Genomic DNA, 21,295 nt, shown 5'->3' with positions numbered 1-21,295 from the left:
GGTTGGAGCTGGTTTGACAAGAAATGCATAAAATCAAAATCAAAATGTCCCATTGTACTTGAGACCTTGGGATTTTCTCAGTACTTGTTTTCTAATTGTAGTAAAATCATAGTTTGATGAAATTTTCGTTTCAGTATTAATGTGGTGGATTTGTGTGGTAGATCATTTAATGTTTTTGAAAATGCCCAATTATGCACTAGTGAGTTAAGTGCTGTTTATTGTCTTACAAATGCATTGCTCATTCAATACATGTGCTTTACTCAAAAGGAAATTGTATTGCTGGTGAAGCAACACAAAGAAAACTGGAGTTCTGTATTAAAGTTGAGCTTCCACACAATAACTTTTCATATTCTCCAAAGAGAGTTAACTTTTGGGAAAGATAACACAACAAAATACAGTATATGGCAAATTTACAATATTTGGTAACTCCCAACGTCAGTAAGTCCTGAATTTATATCAACCACGTGCTTCTTTGTATAAAAATTAATTTGTTTACTCCTATTCAGAGAAGATGCTGAACGCAAAGATTTGCTGCTATTAAAAGTCCAGTCAACCTCAAGGAGTTCCTGATAGACTGTCCTGCTGTTCCTTGTTTTCTGCAATAATTGTCATATTCCCCAATTTCTCTCAGAACAGCTCACTAGGTGCAAAGAGATGATCGGGATTGCTACACCAAGGAAGTGAAACTACTGTATGATTTGACCAACAGAATGTTACTAATCTCCCTCAGCCTGAGTCAGTTGCTATCTGATGCTAACTTATGCTGCTCTGCTATCCATTCCAAAACAAAGTTAATGCTATAATTTTGCAAAATTAAGTAAGCTTAAACCAGTAATTTTCAACCTTTTTTCCCCCCACTCACATCTTTGGCTTGGCTTCGCGGACGAAGATTTATGGAGGGGTAAATGTCCACGTCAGCTGCAGGCTCGTTTGTGGCTGACAAGTCCGATGCGGGACAGGCAGACACGGTTGCAGCGGTTGCAGGGGAAAATTGGTTGGTTGGGGTTGGGTGTTGGGTTTTTCCTCCTTTGTCTTTTGTCAGTGAGGTGGGCTCTGCGGTCTTCTTCAAAGGAGGTTGCTGCCCGCCGAACTGTGAGGCGCCAAGATACACGGTTGGAGGCGATATCAGCCCACTGGTGGTGGTCAATGTGGCAGGCACCAAGAGATTTCTTTAGGCAGTCCTTGTACCTCTTCTTTGGTGCACCTCTGTCACGGTGGCCAGTGGAGAGTTCACCATATAACACAATCTTGGGAAGGCGATGGTCCTCCATTCTGGAGAGTTGGTTCTCAGATTTTCTTTTCACTCACATACCACTTTAGATAATCCCTTACTAACCAAAGAGCATCAATGGCATAGGTTCTCTGTGGTTAGTAATGGATTACTTAAGGTAGTATGTGAGTGAAAAGAAAATCTGAGAACCACTGTACCAACCCATCTACTTTTTGATCCAAGTCATTTATACATATCACAAACAACAGGGGTCCCAACACTGATCCCAAAGGAACACCACTGGTCACAGGCCTCTAGCTCAAATAACACCTTTCCATCATTACTCCCCGTCTGCTATGGGCCAGCTAATTCTGCATCCAAACCATCAACTCACCATGGATCCCATGTGTCAACACCTTCTGACTCAGCCTTCCAAGAGGGACTTTCGTCAAATGCCTCATTAAAATCCATGTTAACAACATCCACTGCCCTACCCTCATCAACCACCTTTGTTACCTCCTCAAAAAACTCAATCAAAGGGAAAGGCATGATCTCTCCCTCACAAAGCCATGTTGACTCTCCCTAACCTGACTAAGGCTCACTGCAGAATCTCATTGACAGCCATGCTGATATCAATTGATCTCTTTCAGAGATGTTTGTGAATTGGCCATATCCTGAGTGAGGTGCCCATGTGATGTTACTTTCAACTCAATCATCTTCTGCTATGTCTAGTTCACTAGGGATGGAAAGGAAGAGAAGATTTACCCCTTTACTCATTTGAGTGCCTAATCTGAGAATTAATATTGTACAGTTTAATTCCTAAATCTATTGGGACAGTGTAAGTAAAACATTTTTCTAGATGATTTAGTGCCCCTTGACATCACATTGCAGCTGCTTTGAAAGATGAACAATTCTTTATTTCAGTAATGGATAGCTGTATGACACTTTAGCCCACATATCAGGGTAGTTCTAATAGTAAACGATGATTAACTGGATGCAATTGATGTGCCTGGCTATTAAATTTTTTAGTATTTAGAAATACAGCATGGTAACAGGCCTTTCAGCCCATGTGTCCATGTTGCCCAAATACCAACCCAGTGCATTTTTGAAAGGTAGGAGGAAATCGAAGCACCTGGAGGAAACCCATGCAGACACGAGGAGAATATATATTCTCCTTGCAGACAGCACTGGATTCGAACCCAGATCACTGAAGAATTAATAGTGTTGCACTAACTGCTTCATCAAACATGCTGCCCTTTTAAGATTATGAGCTAGAAATAAAATTCCTGAATTCATAGTATATGAGTTCCAAGCTGTGGATATGTTCTTAATCATTCCCTCTCCATCTACTGTCGAAGTAACTTCCTGTGTTACTGACCTGTTTCTTTTTATTAAGTCTTCTTCTTTCCATCTTGACCATGCTGTTTATCCTTCATCCAGTGGGTTAAGCTGAATTGTCCTTTGGTTCTTTTCTGAATTTAGAGAGGACCATTCAATCTACAGTACTCTCAAGGGAAATAAATGCCAAACACCCCAATGTGTGTGTTCAGAGCCAAATGATAATCACAGTTAATTGTTGGAATAAAATTTCATTAATCTTACTTTTTTTTAAAGTCAAGCCTTTCTACCAAAGACACTTTTTTAAAAATAATCTCCTAAAGTTCTTTGAAGTGTCAAATATATATATTTTTTAAAATATTTGGCTGATATTTCAGAATCAAACACTTTAAATAATGGTGGATTGGGTCTCTTTTGCTTCTTTTTCTTGTTTCAATAATAGCCACAAATTACTTGCCGACTCTTTGTTTAGACCTACAGCACGGTAACAGGCCCTTCCAGCCCATGAGCCCGTGCTGCCCGATTACACCCACTTGACTTACCACGCCTGTATGTTTTGAAGGGTGTGATGAAACCAGAGCACCCGGAGGAAACCCACGCAGGCATGAGGAGAAGATACAAACTCCTTACAAGCGGTGCTGGATTTGAAACCAGGCCACTGGCACTGTAACAGTGTGGTCCTAAATGCTACGTGAACCATGCTGTCAGAAATTGAATCTGAATCAAAATCTAAATGAGGCCCATCATTTTAAAAGCATATCGGTTATGACCCAGGACTGCAATGTAAAGGCACACTTTATGTAGAGGAATCTGGCAACTTGACTTCCATCAGCTAATGAAGGAGACCAGACAAAGAGACCCTTCACTGGACTGTGGTTAAAGCTGTATCTCATCCTGATGAACGTGCCTGACTCGTTCTGAAAGAGTTATTTACTTTTTTTTGAGCCAGTGGCATTCGCGAAGCCTGACAGCTGGGGCCTGATATTTTGGCTTTGAGAGAACAGGTTTTACAACAGTTATCCACTGAAGCAATTCACCGCATTGCTTGCAGCTCGCGTACCAAGATAAATGAAAGTTTCGAAGGGGTGAACCAAAGAGACAAATAGATTCATTGTTTTAACAAGCACCCAATTGTTTTGGACTTGAATATGGCTGACTACAGCACAACTATTCTTTTTACAGAATATTATTGTTCATAAAGCCCAATATATCACACACCCAGATGGAAAACAAATTAATCTTCAGCCACACATGAGGAATTAGGTGTTATTTTTAGGGTTAACAAAATGTAGTGAAAGTGGTTGAAAGATCTTTGAACCACAGGCCAGAAGTGAAGTTGTAAGTTGGATCCATAAGTTTGTTGTTTTGTAAATCAATTGTTCCTCACTGGTGAAAGATTTGATTTCAAACCTTCCAAGTCCTCTCATTAGTTTGTTGTCTTCAGCTGTATAAAGTGGATGCCCTAGTACTTTTATACATGAAATCTTGAGATGACAATTCATAAGAGAGGAGTATTATTATGAAATTGAAACTTCAGCAAGGAAACGGCTCAACCTGCTTAAAAATTATTTTGTTAGCTTGGAGGGCAGATATAATTTGTGGGGTAACTCCACAGACCAGCATATGCGACTGTACTAGAACAAGTTCAGTTGCCTCTAGGATTTTTTAAATTTTAATTTTAGACATACAGCACCCTAAAATGCCCTTCCAGCCCATGGGCCCGTGCCACCCAAATATCCCAATTAACCTACAACACCCCCCCCCCCATAAGTTTTGAAGGGTGGGAGGAAACTGGATGAAACCCACGCAGACATGGGGAGAACGTACAAACTCCTTACAGACAGATTCAATCCCAGGTCACTGGTGCTGCAATAGTATTGCGCCAACTGCTAAGAAAAGGGAAATATTTAATGTTCAATCAAAGCAGAATTGTTTTCTTCCATATCAACTTTGCTCAGCAAATTTCTTTCTGCACTGCTTTCCTGAAGGTGTTCACTCCTTGCTGCAGGATCACTCCACAGATAACAGTTGCCTCATTTAAATGAATTAATTTTCGGTTCATCTTTAATGTTGGGGCAGATAATTCAATTAAAGGGAAAAACATAATTTCCAGGGTCACAGAGAAAGATTTGCCATGGGTTCAAAGGGCCAAATGGCCAACTCTGTGCTCTAACAGTTCTAAGGAGCAAGATGGTACCCTGGTGTATTCTCCCTCAACGGCATTACATTATCAGTTTAGTAATCCAGAGGATTGAATTAACAATCCAGGAAAAAGTGGACCGAATTCCATCAGGGCAGCTGTGGAATTTAAATTCGGTTAATTAGATCATTCAAAATTTAAAGAAAAGCTAGTCTCATTAAGCAAGAAACGACTGAATTGTTGTAAAAAAACCCACTGGTTTAATTGCATCTTTCAGGAAATCTAGTCTGGCCAATGTCCCACTAAAGTTCACTCTTAACAGCTTTCTGTAGTACCTCAGCAAATCATTCAGTTATATCAGTATTGCTGCATTAATGCAAAGTAATGATTAAAAAACACATTGAATGCCTTGCATTGGATTCAAACATGACAAAGTTACCTTTTTCAAATCTTTCTTATTGAATATCTGGTCTCTGAAGTCTGAATCAGTTGTCCCCCAGACTACTCAAGCAACAAACTGATATAGTTGTAATCACAGAATTTATAGCCCCTGGATATGTTCTGTTCCAATGGCAGAGCATTGATATACAGGAGGGGAGGAATAGCCTTCAGAGTCCTCAGTATTGACACCAGGTCACTTGAAGTCTTGTAGGATCAAATCAAACAAGGGAAAGGGAATCTCATTCCTCATCCGATGAATCAATTCTCCTCTTTGTGGAATGTAATTTGGAAGAGGCACCGTCTACAGAACATACTCTTGGATATGGAGAATATCAATATCCATCACCAAATCTGACTTGGAAGCATCACTACTGACAAACCTGGCTGAATCTTGAAGAACACAACTTCCAAACTGGACTCTGAAGCAGTTAGAATTAACATTAGGGATAAACTTGATCTCGCCCTCACCAATTCACTGATAACAATTAAATTGTAAATTTTATGAAGAGCAGCTAAATAAAATAAGAGGGATAAAAATAAAAGAGAAGGAATATAAAATCAGTCTATTTGCAGATGACATCATAGTATACTTAACAGAACCAGAATTATCAATAAAAGAATTACATAAGAAATTGAAGGAATATGGAGAAGTATCGGGGTACAAGATCAACGCAAATAAAAGTGAAGCAATGCCAGTGAATAATGCAGATTTCACAAAGTTTAAGAAAGAATTACCATTTAAATGGCAAACACAAGCAATCCGATACCTAGGTATTCAACTAGATAATAATCTAGGCCATCTATACAATTTAAATTATCAGCCATTAATGAAGAAATTACAAGATGACTTAGAACATTGGAAAGATTTACTACTAACACTGATAGGAAGGGTAAATTGCATTAAAATGAATATCTTCCCAAGGATACAATACCTATTTCAATCATTACCAATTCACCTAACAGAGAAATTCTTCAAGGAGCTAAAGAAAATAATAAGGAAATTCTTATGGAAAGGGGGAAACCGAGGATAGCGCTAGATAAATTAACAGAATGGTACAAACAAGGGGGCTTACAGCTACCAAACTTTAAGAATTATTATAGAGCAGCACAATTAAGATACCTATCAGATTTTTATCAAACAAGGGAAAAACCAGATTGGACCAGATTCTTTGGCTTGGCTTCAGAGCCAGATAAAATAGGGGAGAAGGTACCAGAACATATATTTTATAAGTGGGATGAAAAGCTGGTGCAACAGGGGAATTCACCAGTACTGCACCATCTGCTCAACATTTGGAAGAAGATTCACATAGAAAGGAAAAAAACAAATTATCAACTACCAAAATTAATATTGACGCAAGATCAACTAATCCCTTTCACAATAGATAACCTTTCCTTTAGAGAATGGGAGAGAAAAGGGATCAAAAGAATAGAAAATTGTTTTTCGGGAAATAAATTATTATCTTTTGAACAAATGAAGTACAAATATGGTATAACTCATGGTACAATGTTTGCATACCACCAACTGAAAAACTACTTGAAGGATAAATTGGGAAGCAGGCTGAGGTTACCAGAAGGAAATAGTTTTGAATATGTGATTACAGACACAATGATAATTAAAAGATTTATAACAAACATGTACATCAAACTGAAAGAGAAAGAGAATGATGAAATAAGTTGTAAACGCAAAGAAAAGTGGGAACAAGATCTAAACATAAAGATAAAGAATGAAGCATGGGAAAAGCTATGCTCCAGAACTATGAGAAATAGAATAAACACGAGGTTACACATGATACAATATAATTGGTTACACAGCCTATACACCACGTCCCAAAAGTTAAATAAATGGGACCCAACAGTATCAGATAGATGTTTTCGCTGTAAGAAGGAAACGGGAACATGCAATTTAGGCATATGAGAAAGTGGAAAAGTTTTGGGAAGATCTAAATTAAGTATTAAATAAATTCACAAAAAGCAAAGCAACATACCAAAAAATCCAGAGATCTTTCTTCTAAGTAATATAAAAAGTAAAGAACTTGGCCTCAATTTGGATGGAGCACAAAAAAGATTTATTATGATAGCTTTAGCTGTCACAAAAAAATGTATTATGTCAACTTGGAAATCAGTAGATAGCCTGAGAATACAGCAATGGTACATAGAAATGAATAAATGTATTCAATTGGAAAAAATAACATATTATTTAAGAAATAACATCACAGTATTCGAACAAATTTGGGAACCGTACATGGAACACAACAGAGAGGGTCTACCGTGGACCTCCACCACCTGAAATGACAGAATGAGAAGAAGACGAAATGAACTGACCCAGAGTGTAAAAGTAGATGACACAATTTTCTTGTTTATTTTCATTGTGTGATGACATTGTTTAATGTGTTTAATGTATCATATATGTTGAACGTTGAGTGGGTGGGGAGAGGGATGGGAAGGAGGGAGGGAAGGGAGGGGGGAAAGGGGAGAAAATGACACTGTGTATATTCAAGAGGGAAAGGTTTATGTGTATTTTGGTCAATATGGTTCATAGTGTGAAAAATAAAAAAAAATAATGAAAAGCAGCTGATTTACTTCTGCCTGCTTTCTGACACAACCAAAGGTGAAATCGTCACCTCCTCATCAGCATTCTGTACCTCAACTATCCAGTCACAAACCTTTCTGTCTTTCGATAAGTAGAGAAGATTCATGATTGTACTTCATTTTCGAGGCCCTGTTTTGGAAAAAAAGATTGCCTAAGACACAACAACCTTTATAGATGTTTCCTTTGTCATTTTTCTTATTGGCATTATTGCTCTTTTTTTTCAGTTACCCTTTCACGGGGTTGTCTGACGTTGAATTTCTCCAACTTTTTTTTGTTTCTCTTCCCTCTCAGTGCATTTCTTATTTTGCTCTCCTATTTCATTGCCACGGACAAAGCATAAAATAATAGCACATCATGAAGTGCCCACCAAATACTGAAGAGAAATTTAGATGTTTTTCAATGGGTAGCAGCAGATCAGGCAGTATCTGTGAAAGGAGAAAGGAGAAAAAGTTAATTCAAGATTCGTGATTATTTTATTAACATGTAATAAAACAGAAAGTGTAATATAACACAAAATGTTCTTTGGTCTACTATACAGGAGACAAATATTTACTATCAGGAACCCTTACAGCTAGAGAAAGAGAAGCAAAAGAGAGTACCCTCATAGTCACTGGATGCCTATGGCTTCACCTCCAGCACTTCTGCAGCCTCTGCAGTCCATGCAGCCTTCAACAACCCGAGCTCCAGATGCACACCTCTGACACAATCAGTAAGCCTCCAGCACCCGCTTGCATCCTGGTTCCAATACCTGGTACCCCCTTCAGCCAGTCTCCAGCATTCCACAGCTTGGTACGAGTCCTTCTACCACAGTCGCCAGCAGCCCGGATCCTGCATGGATACATCGCCTCAAGTCACCAACAGCTTGCTGCTTGTGTGTTCTTCAGCACTAGATCCCCTCACTGGTCCACCACCATGGCCAATGTCCTGTAGGCCATCTCCTCTGCTTCTCCTTCTCAAACAGGGCTGATCTCCCTGTTTTCTGGTGCCCTGCACCGGTCTTCTGTTTCCCCAGAATCTGCAGCTTCTCATGGCCACTGCCAATTATAGGCACCACAATCTTGGGCCAGACCCCACGGTCGCAGGATTTCATAATAAACTATTGTTGGCTCCTTTAACAGGCTTTTTAAAGCCTTTACAGAGTGGAAGGCAGTTGGACTCCACAGTTGGACCCCACTGGGGAGTGCTGAGTGCTGAGACCACTCCCCACACTCCGTGGGTCCACACCAGTGGCTCAAGCAGCACAGTCATTTTTTATTCCTTTAAAAACCTCTTGATGAGTCTCAGAGTTCATATTAGGTTATTGATTTCAAAACTAGCATTAAAAGATTTTTTTCGTTAACAGATGTTAACAAAATGTATTTTTGGATTTGGGAAGCACCTTCCCTGTGATGAACCATATTTCAGTGAAGTTTTTGTGTTCCTGTAATGTGCCAACCTTCATCATTCAGCCATGGAAGAATCTACTTTAGTCACATCAGGAATTCAGGATCCTTTATTTAACAATTCTTCAATCGAAATCCACAAATTCATAGAGCGAAATACACATTTAATATCAATTTTTATATCTTTTAATTATTTAATCACACTTCCCAAACTTTTATGTCCATTAAAATCATCCCCATGTGTGCAACCCAACCAGCCACTGGGACCTGTAGTGGATGGAAGGAAGGGGAAATGATTGAAAAAGGGTGTGGAAAAGTAACCCATTCTGACCTCTTTCCAACCCTTTTGCATAATAGAAAAATGTTTGAGTTCCAATTTAGGACATCTCTATTCACATCTTACACTCCATCCTGAATGATGCATAAGGTTTGCAACCTTACTGGGAAGAATAATATGTAACGTAGCAGTAAAAATACAAGCAGGAGGCACCAGCAGGTCAAACAGAGTACTTAATGTAGCAAAGGTAAAGATACATAACCAACATTTCGGGCTTCAGAATCAGAATTTATTGCCATGAAACAAGTCACAAATTTGTTGTTTTGCAGCAACATCTTAGTGGAAACATTAATAGTAACCACCTGACACAAATAAGTAAAAATAGTCCATGAAAAGTTGTTGATTATTCATGAATCTGATGGCAGCGGGGAAGAAACTGTCCTTGTGCCACTGAGTGCTTGTCTTCAGGCTCCTGCACCTTTTCCCCAATGGTAGCAGAGTGAAGAGGGCAGGGCCTGGAAGGTGGGGGTCCTTGAGGATAGACGCTGCTTTCTTAAGACATCATCTCTTGTAGATGTCCTCAGTGGCATGAAGTCTGATGCCCGTGATGTCACAGGACGTGTTAATTCTCTGGAGTTATTTCTTGTTCTGAGTGTTGGTACCTCTATACCAGGCAGTGATGCAATTAGCCAGAATGCTCTCCACAGTACACCTTTAGAAGTTTTCGAGAGCCTTCGGTGACATATCGAATCTCCTCAAATACCTCACAAACTACAGCCACTGGCAGGCCTTCTTCATGATGGCATGAAATGGAGCTTCCAGGACAGATCCTCAGAGATGTTGACAGCCTGAAATTTGAAGTTCTTGACCCTCTCACCTACTGAGCCCTCAATGAGGACTGGGCCATATTCTCCTGACTTCCTCCTGAAGTCCACAATCATCTCTTTGGTTTTGCTAACGTTGAGTGCAAGGTTGTTGGTGTTACACCACTCAACGAGCTGATCTATCTCCCTCCTGTATGCTTTCTCATTGCTGTTTGCGATTCTGCCGACAACCCGTGATGTCATCAGCAAATTTGTTGATGGCATTGCAATTGTGCCTGACCACACAGTCATGGGTGTACAGTAAGTAGAACAAAGGGCTAAGCACGTATCCTTGAGATGCATCTGTGTTGATAGTCAGGAGGAGACGATGTTTCCAATTCGTACTGACTGTGTTTTTTCGATGAGGAAGTCAAAGATCCAGTTGCAGTGTGGGGTGCAGAGGCCAAGGTTTTTGTAGCTTTATGACCTGCACAGACAGAATAATGGTGTTGAAGGCTGAGCTGTAGTCTATGAAGAGTTGCTGCTGTTGAGGTGATCCAGAGTTGAGTGGAGAGCCAGTGATATTGCGTCTCCTCTGGAACAATTGTGATGATGGGTGAATTGCAGAGGGTCCAGACCTTTGCTTAGGTACCTGTTAATTCTGGCCTTGACCAGCCTCTCAAAGCATTTCATCACAGAAGAAGTTAGTGCTACAGGATGAATGTTATTGAGGCAGCTCACACTACTCTGCTTGGGCACTGAGATGATTGATGCCCTTTTGAAGCAGAACCTCTGACTGCAGCAATGAGAAGCTGAAAATGTCTGCAAACTCTCCAGCTAGTTGGTTGACTCAGGACATGATGCCTTGATCCCTTCATCAAGGTAACTGCAAGGATCTTCTATGACCATGTAACATAACAGACTGCTATGTTATCAATGCACACACCGTCGGAAATATTGAAAAAAATTTAATGTAAACAGCCTCAACTTTTTAAATCTTGTGATATTCTGTCCATCAATTTAAACCTAATGGAAAATATCTGAGTCAATGCTTATTTGTTAATATTAATGAAGCATGTAAATTAATTATATAAATAAAAGCATTTCAGCTGATTTTATTTCTTGTGTCAGGTTTAGTTTTGAGTTCTCTGAAACAATGGGTGAATGATTCCAACATAATGGAAAGCACTTTGGCACAAAAATGAAGAATACCATTCCATGGCATTTAAACAGGATCAGTGGAGAGAGGTGAAAAAAGTTGCATAATTTATAATATTTCCAAACTGGTTACTGCTACTTAACTCAACAAACAAGCCCAACATAAAGCATAAGTCAGGGAATGGGAAGAACAATTTATCAAAGTGAATGTCCAATGAAATGAGGGGCTTCAATGAAACCACAGTAATTCATTCCTGTTATATATACAATGATTAAAGGAGTGCATGGCCTGAATAAGCTGGTTATTCTTTTCTTCTGATAGGGCATTATTCACTGATTAAATTATAAGCTCGTTGATGAATTATAAAAAGATTAATCTCGCTGCATTAATAACCTTGACGATGCTCAGAGATACTGCTGGGGATTTTTGACCCCCTGACTTGTCCAGGTCATGGCCATGTTTCTGTTGTAGGTTTAGGAGAGAAATGAATGCTGATTGACAGAGGCGGCAGATGCATGTTGAGTGATCCCCATCCGAACTGTGTTCATCCACCTGTTCTCTGCCTGCTCACATCAGTCTCTGACCTGCCGTCCAATTAAAAGTCCCAAGAGCATCTGAGTTCAAGCATCCTTACAAGCATAAAAACTGAAAATCTTCGACAGCCCTAAACTAATCCAAGAAACGTGGGCTTTCTCTTCCCACTGGTCTTCTTTGAGCCATTCTCTACTTTCAGGGATTTGATTGAGCAGATGAATATTCCAAAACGGTCTCACCCATTCTCCAAACATGAGCCTTGACAGCCACAGGAAGCGCAACCGAGCTGAACACTCTCTATTCCCACAGGGCACAAGCTAATATTGTCACTGCCATTGATGAAGGAAACCCTGGCTGATTTATTTATCCCTGCCAATCCAGGGTAATGATACCAGGTGAATGCCTGGTGTAGCCATTATTACCTTAATATTCCATTACATCACTAAAGTCAATTTCAGAGAATCAAAAAGAAACACAACTTGGAAACAGGCAAGTTGGCTCACCAAGTCCTCTCCAAACATAGAGAACCCCTTTTCCATCAATCCTCTGCATTTTCTTTTCACCCCATTCACAGTAACCATGCCAACTTGTCCGCTCACCTGCTCACCAGGGCAATTTGCAGTGGCCATTGGCCTACCATTCTGCACATCTTTGTGAAACCAGTGTACCCGGAGAAACCCAAAGAGTCAAAGGGAAAGACACCGTATAGACAGCACTTAAGAGTGGGATTGAACCTGGGGTGGCTGGAGACGTGAGACAGGAGCTCTGTCAGTTGCCAGCACAGAGCTCCATTCCTTACAATTTGAGACACGGATGAAGGACAATGATAATACAGTAAAAGTCTAAAAATCCAGATGCCAGAAATCCAGACTCACTCTCGGCAGAAATCTGGACTTTCTGAGAATCCAGACTTCTCAAAAACTCTCGGCTTTTATGTGCGTATGTGCATAGACAACACAGATTCACAGTGGCAACAAGCAACCACATGGAAGTCACGGGAATGTAAGAAGAAATATTTTTGTACTTTGTATTTTATATGAAAAAAATGTTTTGTTAATGAACTATTTTTCTCCTTAAATTTGAATTATTAAAGTACTGCCCAATAATTCGGAAAATCCGAAACTTGGTCTGACCGAATTCCCAAGTAGTCCAAATTTTTGGAATTTTTCTATATTGCTGATTTGTAATACTCATTCACAGGGTATGGTTATTGCTAAATGCTACATATTTCTTTTCAATTACATTTGTTAAGTGGGTTTATAAAGGTCAGCACAACATTGTGGGCTGAAGGGCCAGTACTGTATTGTAATGTTTTATGTTCACATAAAATGTAAATGTCCCAGTAGCTGATGTGGGATTTGAAGTCATGTCTCTGGGTCAAAAGCCCAGACCTCTGGAATGCCAGCACTGGAAGTTAACCAAAATATTACCAAATCCTACATTACTCTACCTTTGCCTTTCCATTATATTTCTAAACCGTTGCAGTATTATTGAAAATAATAAAAGAGAAAGTGAAATAAATCACAAGTGAGGCAAAATAGAAAACATTCATCAGGTGATGTGCTGACAAAGAAAGAATGCGATTAATTTTGTTGTTAATATCGGATAAAGCAATGAACAGACAAATAAGCACAACTGCACACGTGACACTTGGAAGGAGCAGGTATGGCGGAAATTTAACCCGGAGTCAAATCAAGTAAAGGATGATGAAAGATTACATTATGGAGTGAGCTTGGAGTCAATAGGTCAAAATGGCTCAATTTCAAATTTCCATGTATTGTGCACAGACAGGAACACTTTCTGGAAGGGTCTCCTGAGTCCAGTGTTCATAACAAAGAAAAGGTCAGAATCAAAGTGCAGTTTCAATATTGGAAACAAAATTGGCAAGAGGGTGATTTTTATCTTGTATGCACAGAGAGTGGGCACGGTCTGAATATAGACAGCACTTAAGAGTGGGATTGAACCTGGGGTGGCTGGAGACGTGAGACAGGAGCTCTGTCAGTTGCCAGCACAGAGCTCCAAAAAAGTAGACATGGAAGCAGACTCAACTGTTCCATTGAAGACATCTGGATATATCTGAAAGGATCAAAAAAAAAGCATGGCCGGGTTTTGGGGAAAGAGGGGCTTATGGGATAAGCTGGACTGATCTCACAAAGAGCCAATGCAGACTCAATCAGCAGAAAGGCCTCATCCAGCTTTTAGGTTTCCCATGTATGTGGTCATTAAGGTGGGGGACTTGAGATCCGAAGAGCTCCCTCCATGATCGTAAATCAAACATAAACACAGCAAGCAAATTCTGCAATGGCCACTTTTGACTGTTGAGTGACATAAGAGATGTTCATTGAGAAGAAAGATATTTGATTGTGAAGCTCAAGTAGCTCATATGCATTCATTTGAAATTAGACAATAATTAATGTGTATGAAAATAAAGATATCATTAATCACTTATTTATACATTATTAATAATTTAGTGCGAATCTTCATGTACTCTTTAGGGTTTATCTCTGCATAATCAATAAGAAAATACTTCTGCTTCTCCTCTATCTTGAAACTTCACGGAGTATTGTGAGCAGTTTTGGACACCTCATTTAAGAAAAGATGTGCTGAAGTTGGAGAGGGTTCAAACGAGGTTCACTAGAATGATTCTGGGAATGAAAGGGTTATCATATGAGGAGCACTTGGCCTGTATTTTCCTAAAATTCAGGAGAATGGGGGGGGGGGGGGGATGGGATTTCATTGAAACATTTTGAATGTTGAGAGGCATGGAGAGAGTAGATGTAGACACCTTGTTTCCAATGGGAGAATCTAGGACAAGAGGGCACAACTCCAGGATTAAGGAGTGTCCGCTTAGATCAGAAATGCTTTGAAATTTCTTCAGCCAGAGGGTAGTGAATCTGTGGAATTTGATGCCACAGGCAATTATGGAGGCCAGGTCAGTGGGTGTATTTAAGATAAAGATTGATAGGTTCTTGATTAGCCAAGGCATCAAAGGTTACAGGGAGAAGGCCGAGGAGTCATGCTGAGTGGGAAAATAGATCAGCTTATAAATGATTAAATGGTAGGAAAGACTTGATGGGCAGAATAGCCTGTTTCTGTTCCTATTTATGATGGTCTTATGGTCTTAACCTCAACCACTCTTGTTGATGTGACTTCAAATGAAATAGGTGTCTTGGTCTGCTCTGACCAGCCATGGTTATTCAGCTATCATATCTGATATCAAAGCATCATCTTTAAAAGTCTGGACTGAATATTGTTAGCTAGATGTATGGCAATTAAAATTCTGAGGATAAGGAGGTCCCACTTTAATTCCTGATATTTTATGCACAAGGGCTGGCTCACCTGTGAGAGAGTCACATTTTAGTGTTTGGGTTGGCAGGGCATGGTCCCTGATGTTGAGTTCATCAGAAAGAATGTACCTGCAGTTGTTAAGATCATGATAAGATATGAAGATAACAGTGGATCTCTCTGCAGAGTCTTTATTTGAGAAGTCGGCCAAGTCGGTGAGGTAATTAAAGAAAGGTGCAAAGTTGAAACAGAACTGCTGCTGCTCTGTAGTTTGAATGGAAGTTGTGGATTTAATAGCGGGTAACAGGTGACACTACATCTGTCATTGTACATCATGATTATGAAGGGCTTTCAAAGGCTGGTCGTAGCTCACATCAACTCTACCTGCCAGTCAGACTTGACCCAACTTCAATTTACCTATCGTCCAAACAGATCCAAAGCGGATGTCATCTCCCTTGGACTCCATTCAGCCTTAGAATACCTCAATGCCAAGGACACATATGTCAGACTACTATTCGTAGGCAACAGCTCTGTCCTCAATACCATGGTCCCCAAAAAACTCAGGATCCAGGCCTTGCAAATGGATCCTTGACTTCTAACAGACGTCAATCAGTGAAGATGGGTAACAACATCTCCTCCACAAATTCACTCAACACTGGAGCTCCTCAAGGATGTGTACTCAGTCCACTACGATACCCTCTTTATACCCATGACTGTACAGCTAAATACAGTTCCAACTCCATCTCCAAAGTTGCCACAACATGACTGTAGTGGGCCAGTTATCAAATAACAACAAGTCAAAATGCAGGAGGATATAAAGTCCAGAGGCATCATGCCAAGATAACGACCTCTCTCTCAAGGGTAATTGAGTGAAGGAGATGATCATTGACTTCAAGAGAGGGGGCAGAGTCCTCTCCCCTGACTACATTAATGGTGCTGAAGTCAAAAGACTGGATCGACTCAAGTTCTTAAGAATAAGTATCTCCTGTGATCCGACGTGGGACAACCACTTCTCATTGCATTAGATATTTGGTGACAAATAAACAAATAAAAGAAAAAAAGAACTGCACACTTAAAAAGTGTGACTACAAAAATGTTTTCTAGAGGTGAATCACCTTCTTCTCCATTCCTGATCTGCAACTCTTGCAATTTCAAGAGATCAAAGGCTTGTGCATTATGAGATTTTTTTTTTCATTTAATTATTTTTATGTTGTGTTTAAAGTTTTATTTAATAATTTTAACCATTTAATTTAAAGCATTTTAAAAATCCTAAGACTTTTTAAATATTTTGTTCAGTTTTACCATCATCATAACTTGTTGGGAAGGATGGGGAGTCAAGGCACTAGGGATTAGGTGTCGCACTGTGCCATTTAAGACCTAGTTGGCATCTGGAACATGCCACCTGATTCAATGAAGTAGAGCGCCAACTGCATTTGTCCCAGGTAGAAGAAAGCATGCGGATTACTCAGCTCTGAAGGGTTGGGCCATCATTGTGAATGCAATCTCCTGTTTTTCCTTTTTACCTTTAACATTTATGATAGGTGGCAGGTATTGTGAGGAGGAACAATAATATCATAATTATCTGTTAATTTTTTAGCGATTTTTTTGTGAACTGCTTTTCAATAATCCATGACAATTAATTTCAGGTGGTAAAACTATGATAGGAGGGTGGTATAGTGTGAACATGCTTTGAACAAAATATGTCCGGAGGTATTCGAGTTCTGGAGGACTGCTATTAATAGAAAACAGAAAAGTCAACTACATTAAACTTCCCCATATCCAGGACCTACAGGAAATGGCAGATGTCAGATATATGAATTTTCCAGTTGCTTGAAATTCACTCTTACAATGCTTAACTAATACATCAGCTAGGTAATTTGGAAAATAAAATCAGTATCGTGGTCCTTAATTATGTAAAGCTCACTTTAATCAGGTAATTCCCATAACTTACAAATTTAAATTCAAGCCTTGTTCACTGGCGCAGTAACACTGTTGTGCTAACCACTAAGCTAACCATGATAAGGAAACTTGGGTTCTTTTGTATTATTTATATTTTATTATCATCTCGCAACTTCATGGTACATATCCATTTTGTGCATCTTACCCAAGGTGGGACATCCTGTCTCTGACTTCCTTTAGTGATCAGGAGGAATCACCCCATCCCCTTTCCTTAAGATCTTCAATCTAGCAACATTACATGGTAACACAGTATTCATTTCAATTTAAAGTTCAACATAAACACAAACATCAACAGCACAAACTTTTTAAGTGTGCAGTTCTTTTTTTCTTTTAGAGATTCAGCCTGTCAGGTTCTTTGATATTGCATGTGGATCTTCTTAACACAGGTGCGTGTATCAGATCCACTGCTCCACTACTCTCTAGCACTGGTGGTGGTTCCTCTGTTGCTATGCAGGCTGGATCATCTGCCTTTGTCTGTTCTTGCAGTGTCACTTGCATTTTCAGAAGACTCTTTTGATGCCTCCTTAGTATTTGACTGTCTTCTGTTCTGACACCATTGGATCTTGGATTTACTTCCTCGAGAACAGTGGCCTTCTTGTCCTAGGTGTTGGAATCTCTGAGTTTCACTGTGCAGTGATATCACTAGGGTTGATGTAACCTGGTGTAGTAACTCGTCATTTCCGCCTCCCCCCGTCGACCCATGGACTGAGTGTACAAGTGTATTGAACATAGAAGAAACAGGTGTATGTTTGGGGTGACAACAGCAGCACTGAACTGGGTGGTGGGGTGGGGGTGGGGGGGGAGGGAGTCTGACTGGAGAATATTATATAAAGTAAATTAGCATAGAGTTTTAGCCTTGTAGATATATTGATACATGCAAGACGGCCTTACCATATAACCATATAACCATTTACGGAGCGGAAACAGGCCATGTTGGCCTTTCGAGTCCGCACTGGTTCACTGATTTTGTGCGCCCTCTTCAGGCATTGGTGATTTTAAGTGTAGTGTATCTTTGAGAATTTTAACATGTATCCATAGGTACTCTGTACTTTGGATGTGAAATCTCATATTAAAATATTCAAAAACATTGGCTCTGTGGGAGAAGCCAGTGAGTGGCCGTGGACAATTACTTCTCAGATTGGAGGCCTGTGACTAGTGGTGTGCTGCAGGGATCGGTGCTGGGACCAGCGTAGCTTGTCATCTAGATCCACAATCTGGACAACAATGTGGTGATTGGATCAGCAAGTTTGCAGACAATACTTAGATCAGAAGCATTGTGGACAGCAAGGAAGGTTTTCAAAGCTTGCAGAGGGATCTGGACCAGCTGGAATAAACAGCAGATGGAATTTAACATGAACAACTGTGAGGTGTTGCGTTTTGAAGGACAAACCATGAAAAGACGGTGAACGGTCGGGCACTGAGGAGTGTGGTAGAACAGAGGGAACTGGGAAAGTGCAGTCACAGATGGATAGAGTTCTAAAGAGATTTTTTGTCATATTGGCCTTCATATATCAAAGTACTGAGTTTCAAAGTGTGGAGTTTACGGTGAAGCCAAAATTGGAGTCTTGTGTGCAGTTGTGATCACCGAACGACAGGGAAGATATCAATAAGATTGAAAGAGAAAATTCACTAGGATGTTGCTCGGACTTCAGGAAATCAGTTCCAAGGAAAGGTTTAACAGGTTAGGAAAAATGTTTTGTTGTTATAACTAACTACAGGGATAGTTTTATAAAAAATAATAAATTTCTGCTGAAACAATGCACAAAATTTTTTATAGACAGTCATTTTGGTGTCACCTCCTTTGATGGTGTTATCCAGTGCTGTCCGCATCTCCTGCACCCCTCTGTGTCATCAATGTCACTGTGTCATGTTGTGCCAGTGGCCCTAAGCTTCTTGCTGACTTGTCATAGTTTGCTTTTGTCTTCTTTGGAGACGCTTTTGTTTTCATTTGACATCTCGGTTCTTGTTTGAGTCTACAGAGTAGGGAAGTGTGGTGCATCCCATCGGGAGCTCAGCAGGTGATATGCCATGCTCAAGTGGTGAAGCTCGGTAACGCAACAGAGCCACTGTCTTGTGCTTTCTTGAGCAGCTGTTTAACTATGCGATCTTACCTTTTGACTGGGAATGCAGAGGACTTGATGTCACGTGGAAAATCATATTCTTCTGCAAAGTTCTGAAATACTCTACAACTGTAGCATGGTCCATTGACACTGTAGACAGTTTGAGGAATTGAATGTCTTGTAAAGATCGACTTCATGTATCTGATCATGCAGGCAGCAGACATATTGGGAGCAGTGCATACACATAGCTGTGGAATTTCTCGAGTCTACAGACCAGAGCTAAGCATTCTTTCTCCAACTGAACATATCGGCATTCAGATGTGGTCATCATCCTTGATGCATATGCAACTGACCTCCAAACTTATCCCACAGCCTAAAGTAGTATAGCACCTAGTCCATCTTTTGAAGTGTCTGTAGATATTTTCATCCTTTTGGATGGGTCAAAAAACATCAAAAGTACCGGTTCTGCAGTTAGAATGGTCTTCAGTCATCCTTATATTTCCTTGTGGTTGGTCATCCACTTGAATTCACACTTGTCCTGTAACAACTCCCTCAGATACATTGTTTTGGAAGACAGGTTTGGTATGAATTTACCAATGAAATTTTTCATTTCCAGTACTCTCAATATGCCCTTTTTTTCTGTGTGCCTAGGCATCTCTAGAATTGCTTTCACCTTTCTCTTGTCTGGTTCCACACCTGCCTCTGACAGGTTATCTCCCTGAAAGGTGATTTCCTTCACACCAAACTGACATTTTGCTCTGTTTAGCTTTAATCCATAATTCTGGATGCATTGTAACACTTTGCTGACCTCTCGTTGTGTTGCTCCTGTGTGGATTCTAGGATTATGTCATTCACGTACATGTGTACCCCATTTATGCCTTCTATGATGTGCTCCAATGTCCTGTGGAACACTTTCGGAGTTGAGGAAATTCCAAAAGGCATCCGAGGAAAGGAGTATCGGCTAAAGGGGTTATTAAATGTACAGTATTTTCTGCTATCTTCATGCAATTCTATTTGCCAGAAGACCAGGGATGCATCCAATTTAGTGAAGAACTTTGCACTGGCCATCTCATCCCTGGTTGGAATCTGATAATGTTCTCTCTTTATATTGTCATTCAAGTCTTTTGAGTCCTTGCATATGCATAGGTCACTGTTCTTTTTGACATACACCATTAAATTCACCCATCTTGTGGGGTCCTTCACTTTCTTTATGACCCCCTAGTGCCATCATTCGGTCAAGTTCCTACCTGAGCTTTTTATTTTAGTTACGCTGGAACCTGCCTCAGGGAATGCACTACTGGCTGCGCATCCTCTTTTAACTGTACCTTATAGGTGAATGGCAGGACTCCAAACTCCTTCAAGATGCCTGGAAATTGATCTAGTATTTCCTCTACATTGTTCCATGCATTGTAGCTATTAATGTGGTGCACCCTCTTGACTAGGCTTAATTTTTCACATGCTTTGTCACCAAACAGCAATTCATGTCCATCTGGGACGACTGTAAACCCGAGATGGTGCTCTTTATCTTTAACTTTCATCTTGAGTTTGCATGTACCTTTTGTGTCAATGCTCTGTCCATTGTAGGATTTGAGCTGTATAGGATTTGCGTGGATTAATGGCTTTATCTTCATTGCCCTCATGTTGTGCTCACAGATCAAATTGATCTTTGTACCCGTGTCCAGCTTGAAAGGAATATTTGTTCCATTTGTACGCAATGGCACAGTCCACTTATCCTGCTCGACTCTATTCATGCTTGGCTGCTCCGTATCTGTTGGTTTATAGTCTTTTTACACTTCCTTGCCAACAAAGTGTGCATCACTGAGAGCGGTTTGTTCTATAGTGTGCATAGTTTTGCCCTTTACACTTATTGCAGACTTTTCCATAGACTGCTCATTGTTTTGCTGCATGTTGACTGCCAAATGATTTACAATTGAATGTCTCGCCACCTTTTTGTTTCCTATATCTCATTTTTTTATTTATGTGTGTGTGTGTGTGTGTGTGTGTGTGTGTGTGTGTGTGTGTGTGTCCAGACACTGTGGCTATGACCATCCCTTCATTTTCACTGGCCTTTGCTCTATCACTGAACTTTTTTGTGTTGCAGAGCTATTTCACTGGTG

At 40.1% G+C, this 21,295-nt stretch overlaps 1 long non-coding RNA gene across 7 annotated transcripts in view; it reads right to left on the bottom strand.

Moving 5' to 3' along the window:
* Window positions 1-7,181: 7,181 nt before the first annotated feature.
* The window catches only part of LOC138751425 (uncharacterized), a 40,424-nt gene continuing 26,310 nt past the window's right edge, over window positions 7,182-21,295 (bottom strand). For all 7 annotated transcript variants that reach the window (XR_011349919.1, XR_011349914.1, XR_011349918.1 and 4 more), the window contains one exon: window positions 7,182-8,144. This is a non-coding gene — a long non-coding RNA (uncharacterized lncRNA). The remainder of the gene's footprint in view (window positions 8,145-21,295) is intronic.

Source organism: Narcine bancroftii, chromosome 1 (assembly GCF_036971445.1).
Source record: "Narcine bancroftii isolate sNarBan1 chromosome 1, sNarBan1.hap1, whole genome shotgun sequence".
NCBI classification, from domain to species: domain Eukaryota; kingdom Metazoa; phylum Chordata; class Chondrichthyes; order Torpediniformes; family Narcinidae; genus Narcine; species Narcine bancroftii.
Note: the sequence above shows the minus strand (reverse complement) of the source record. Positions and strands in the feature narration are given on the sequence as shown.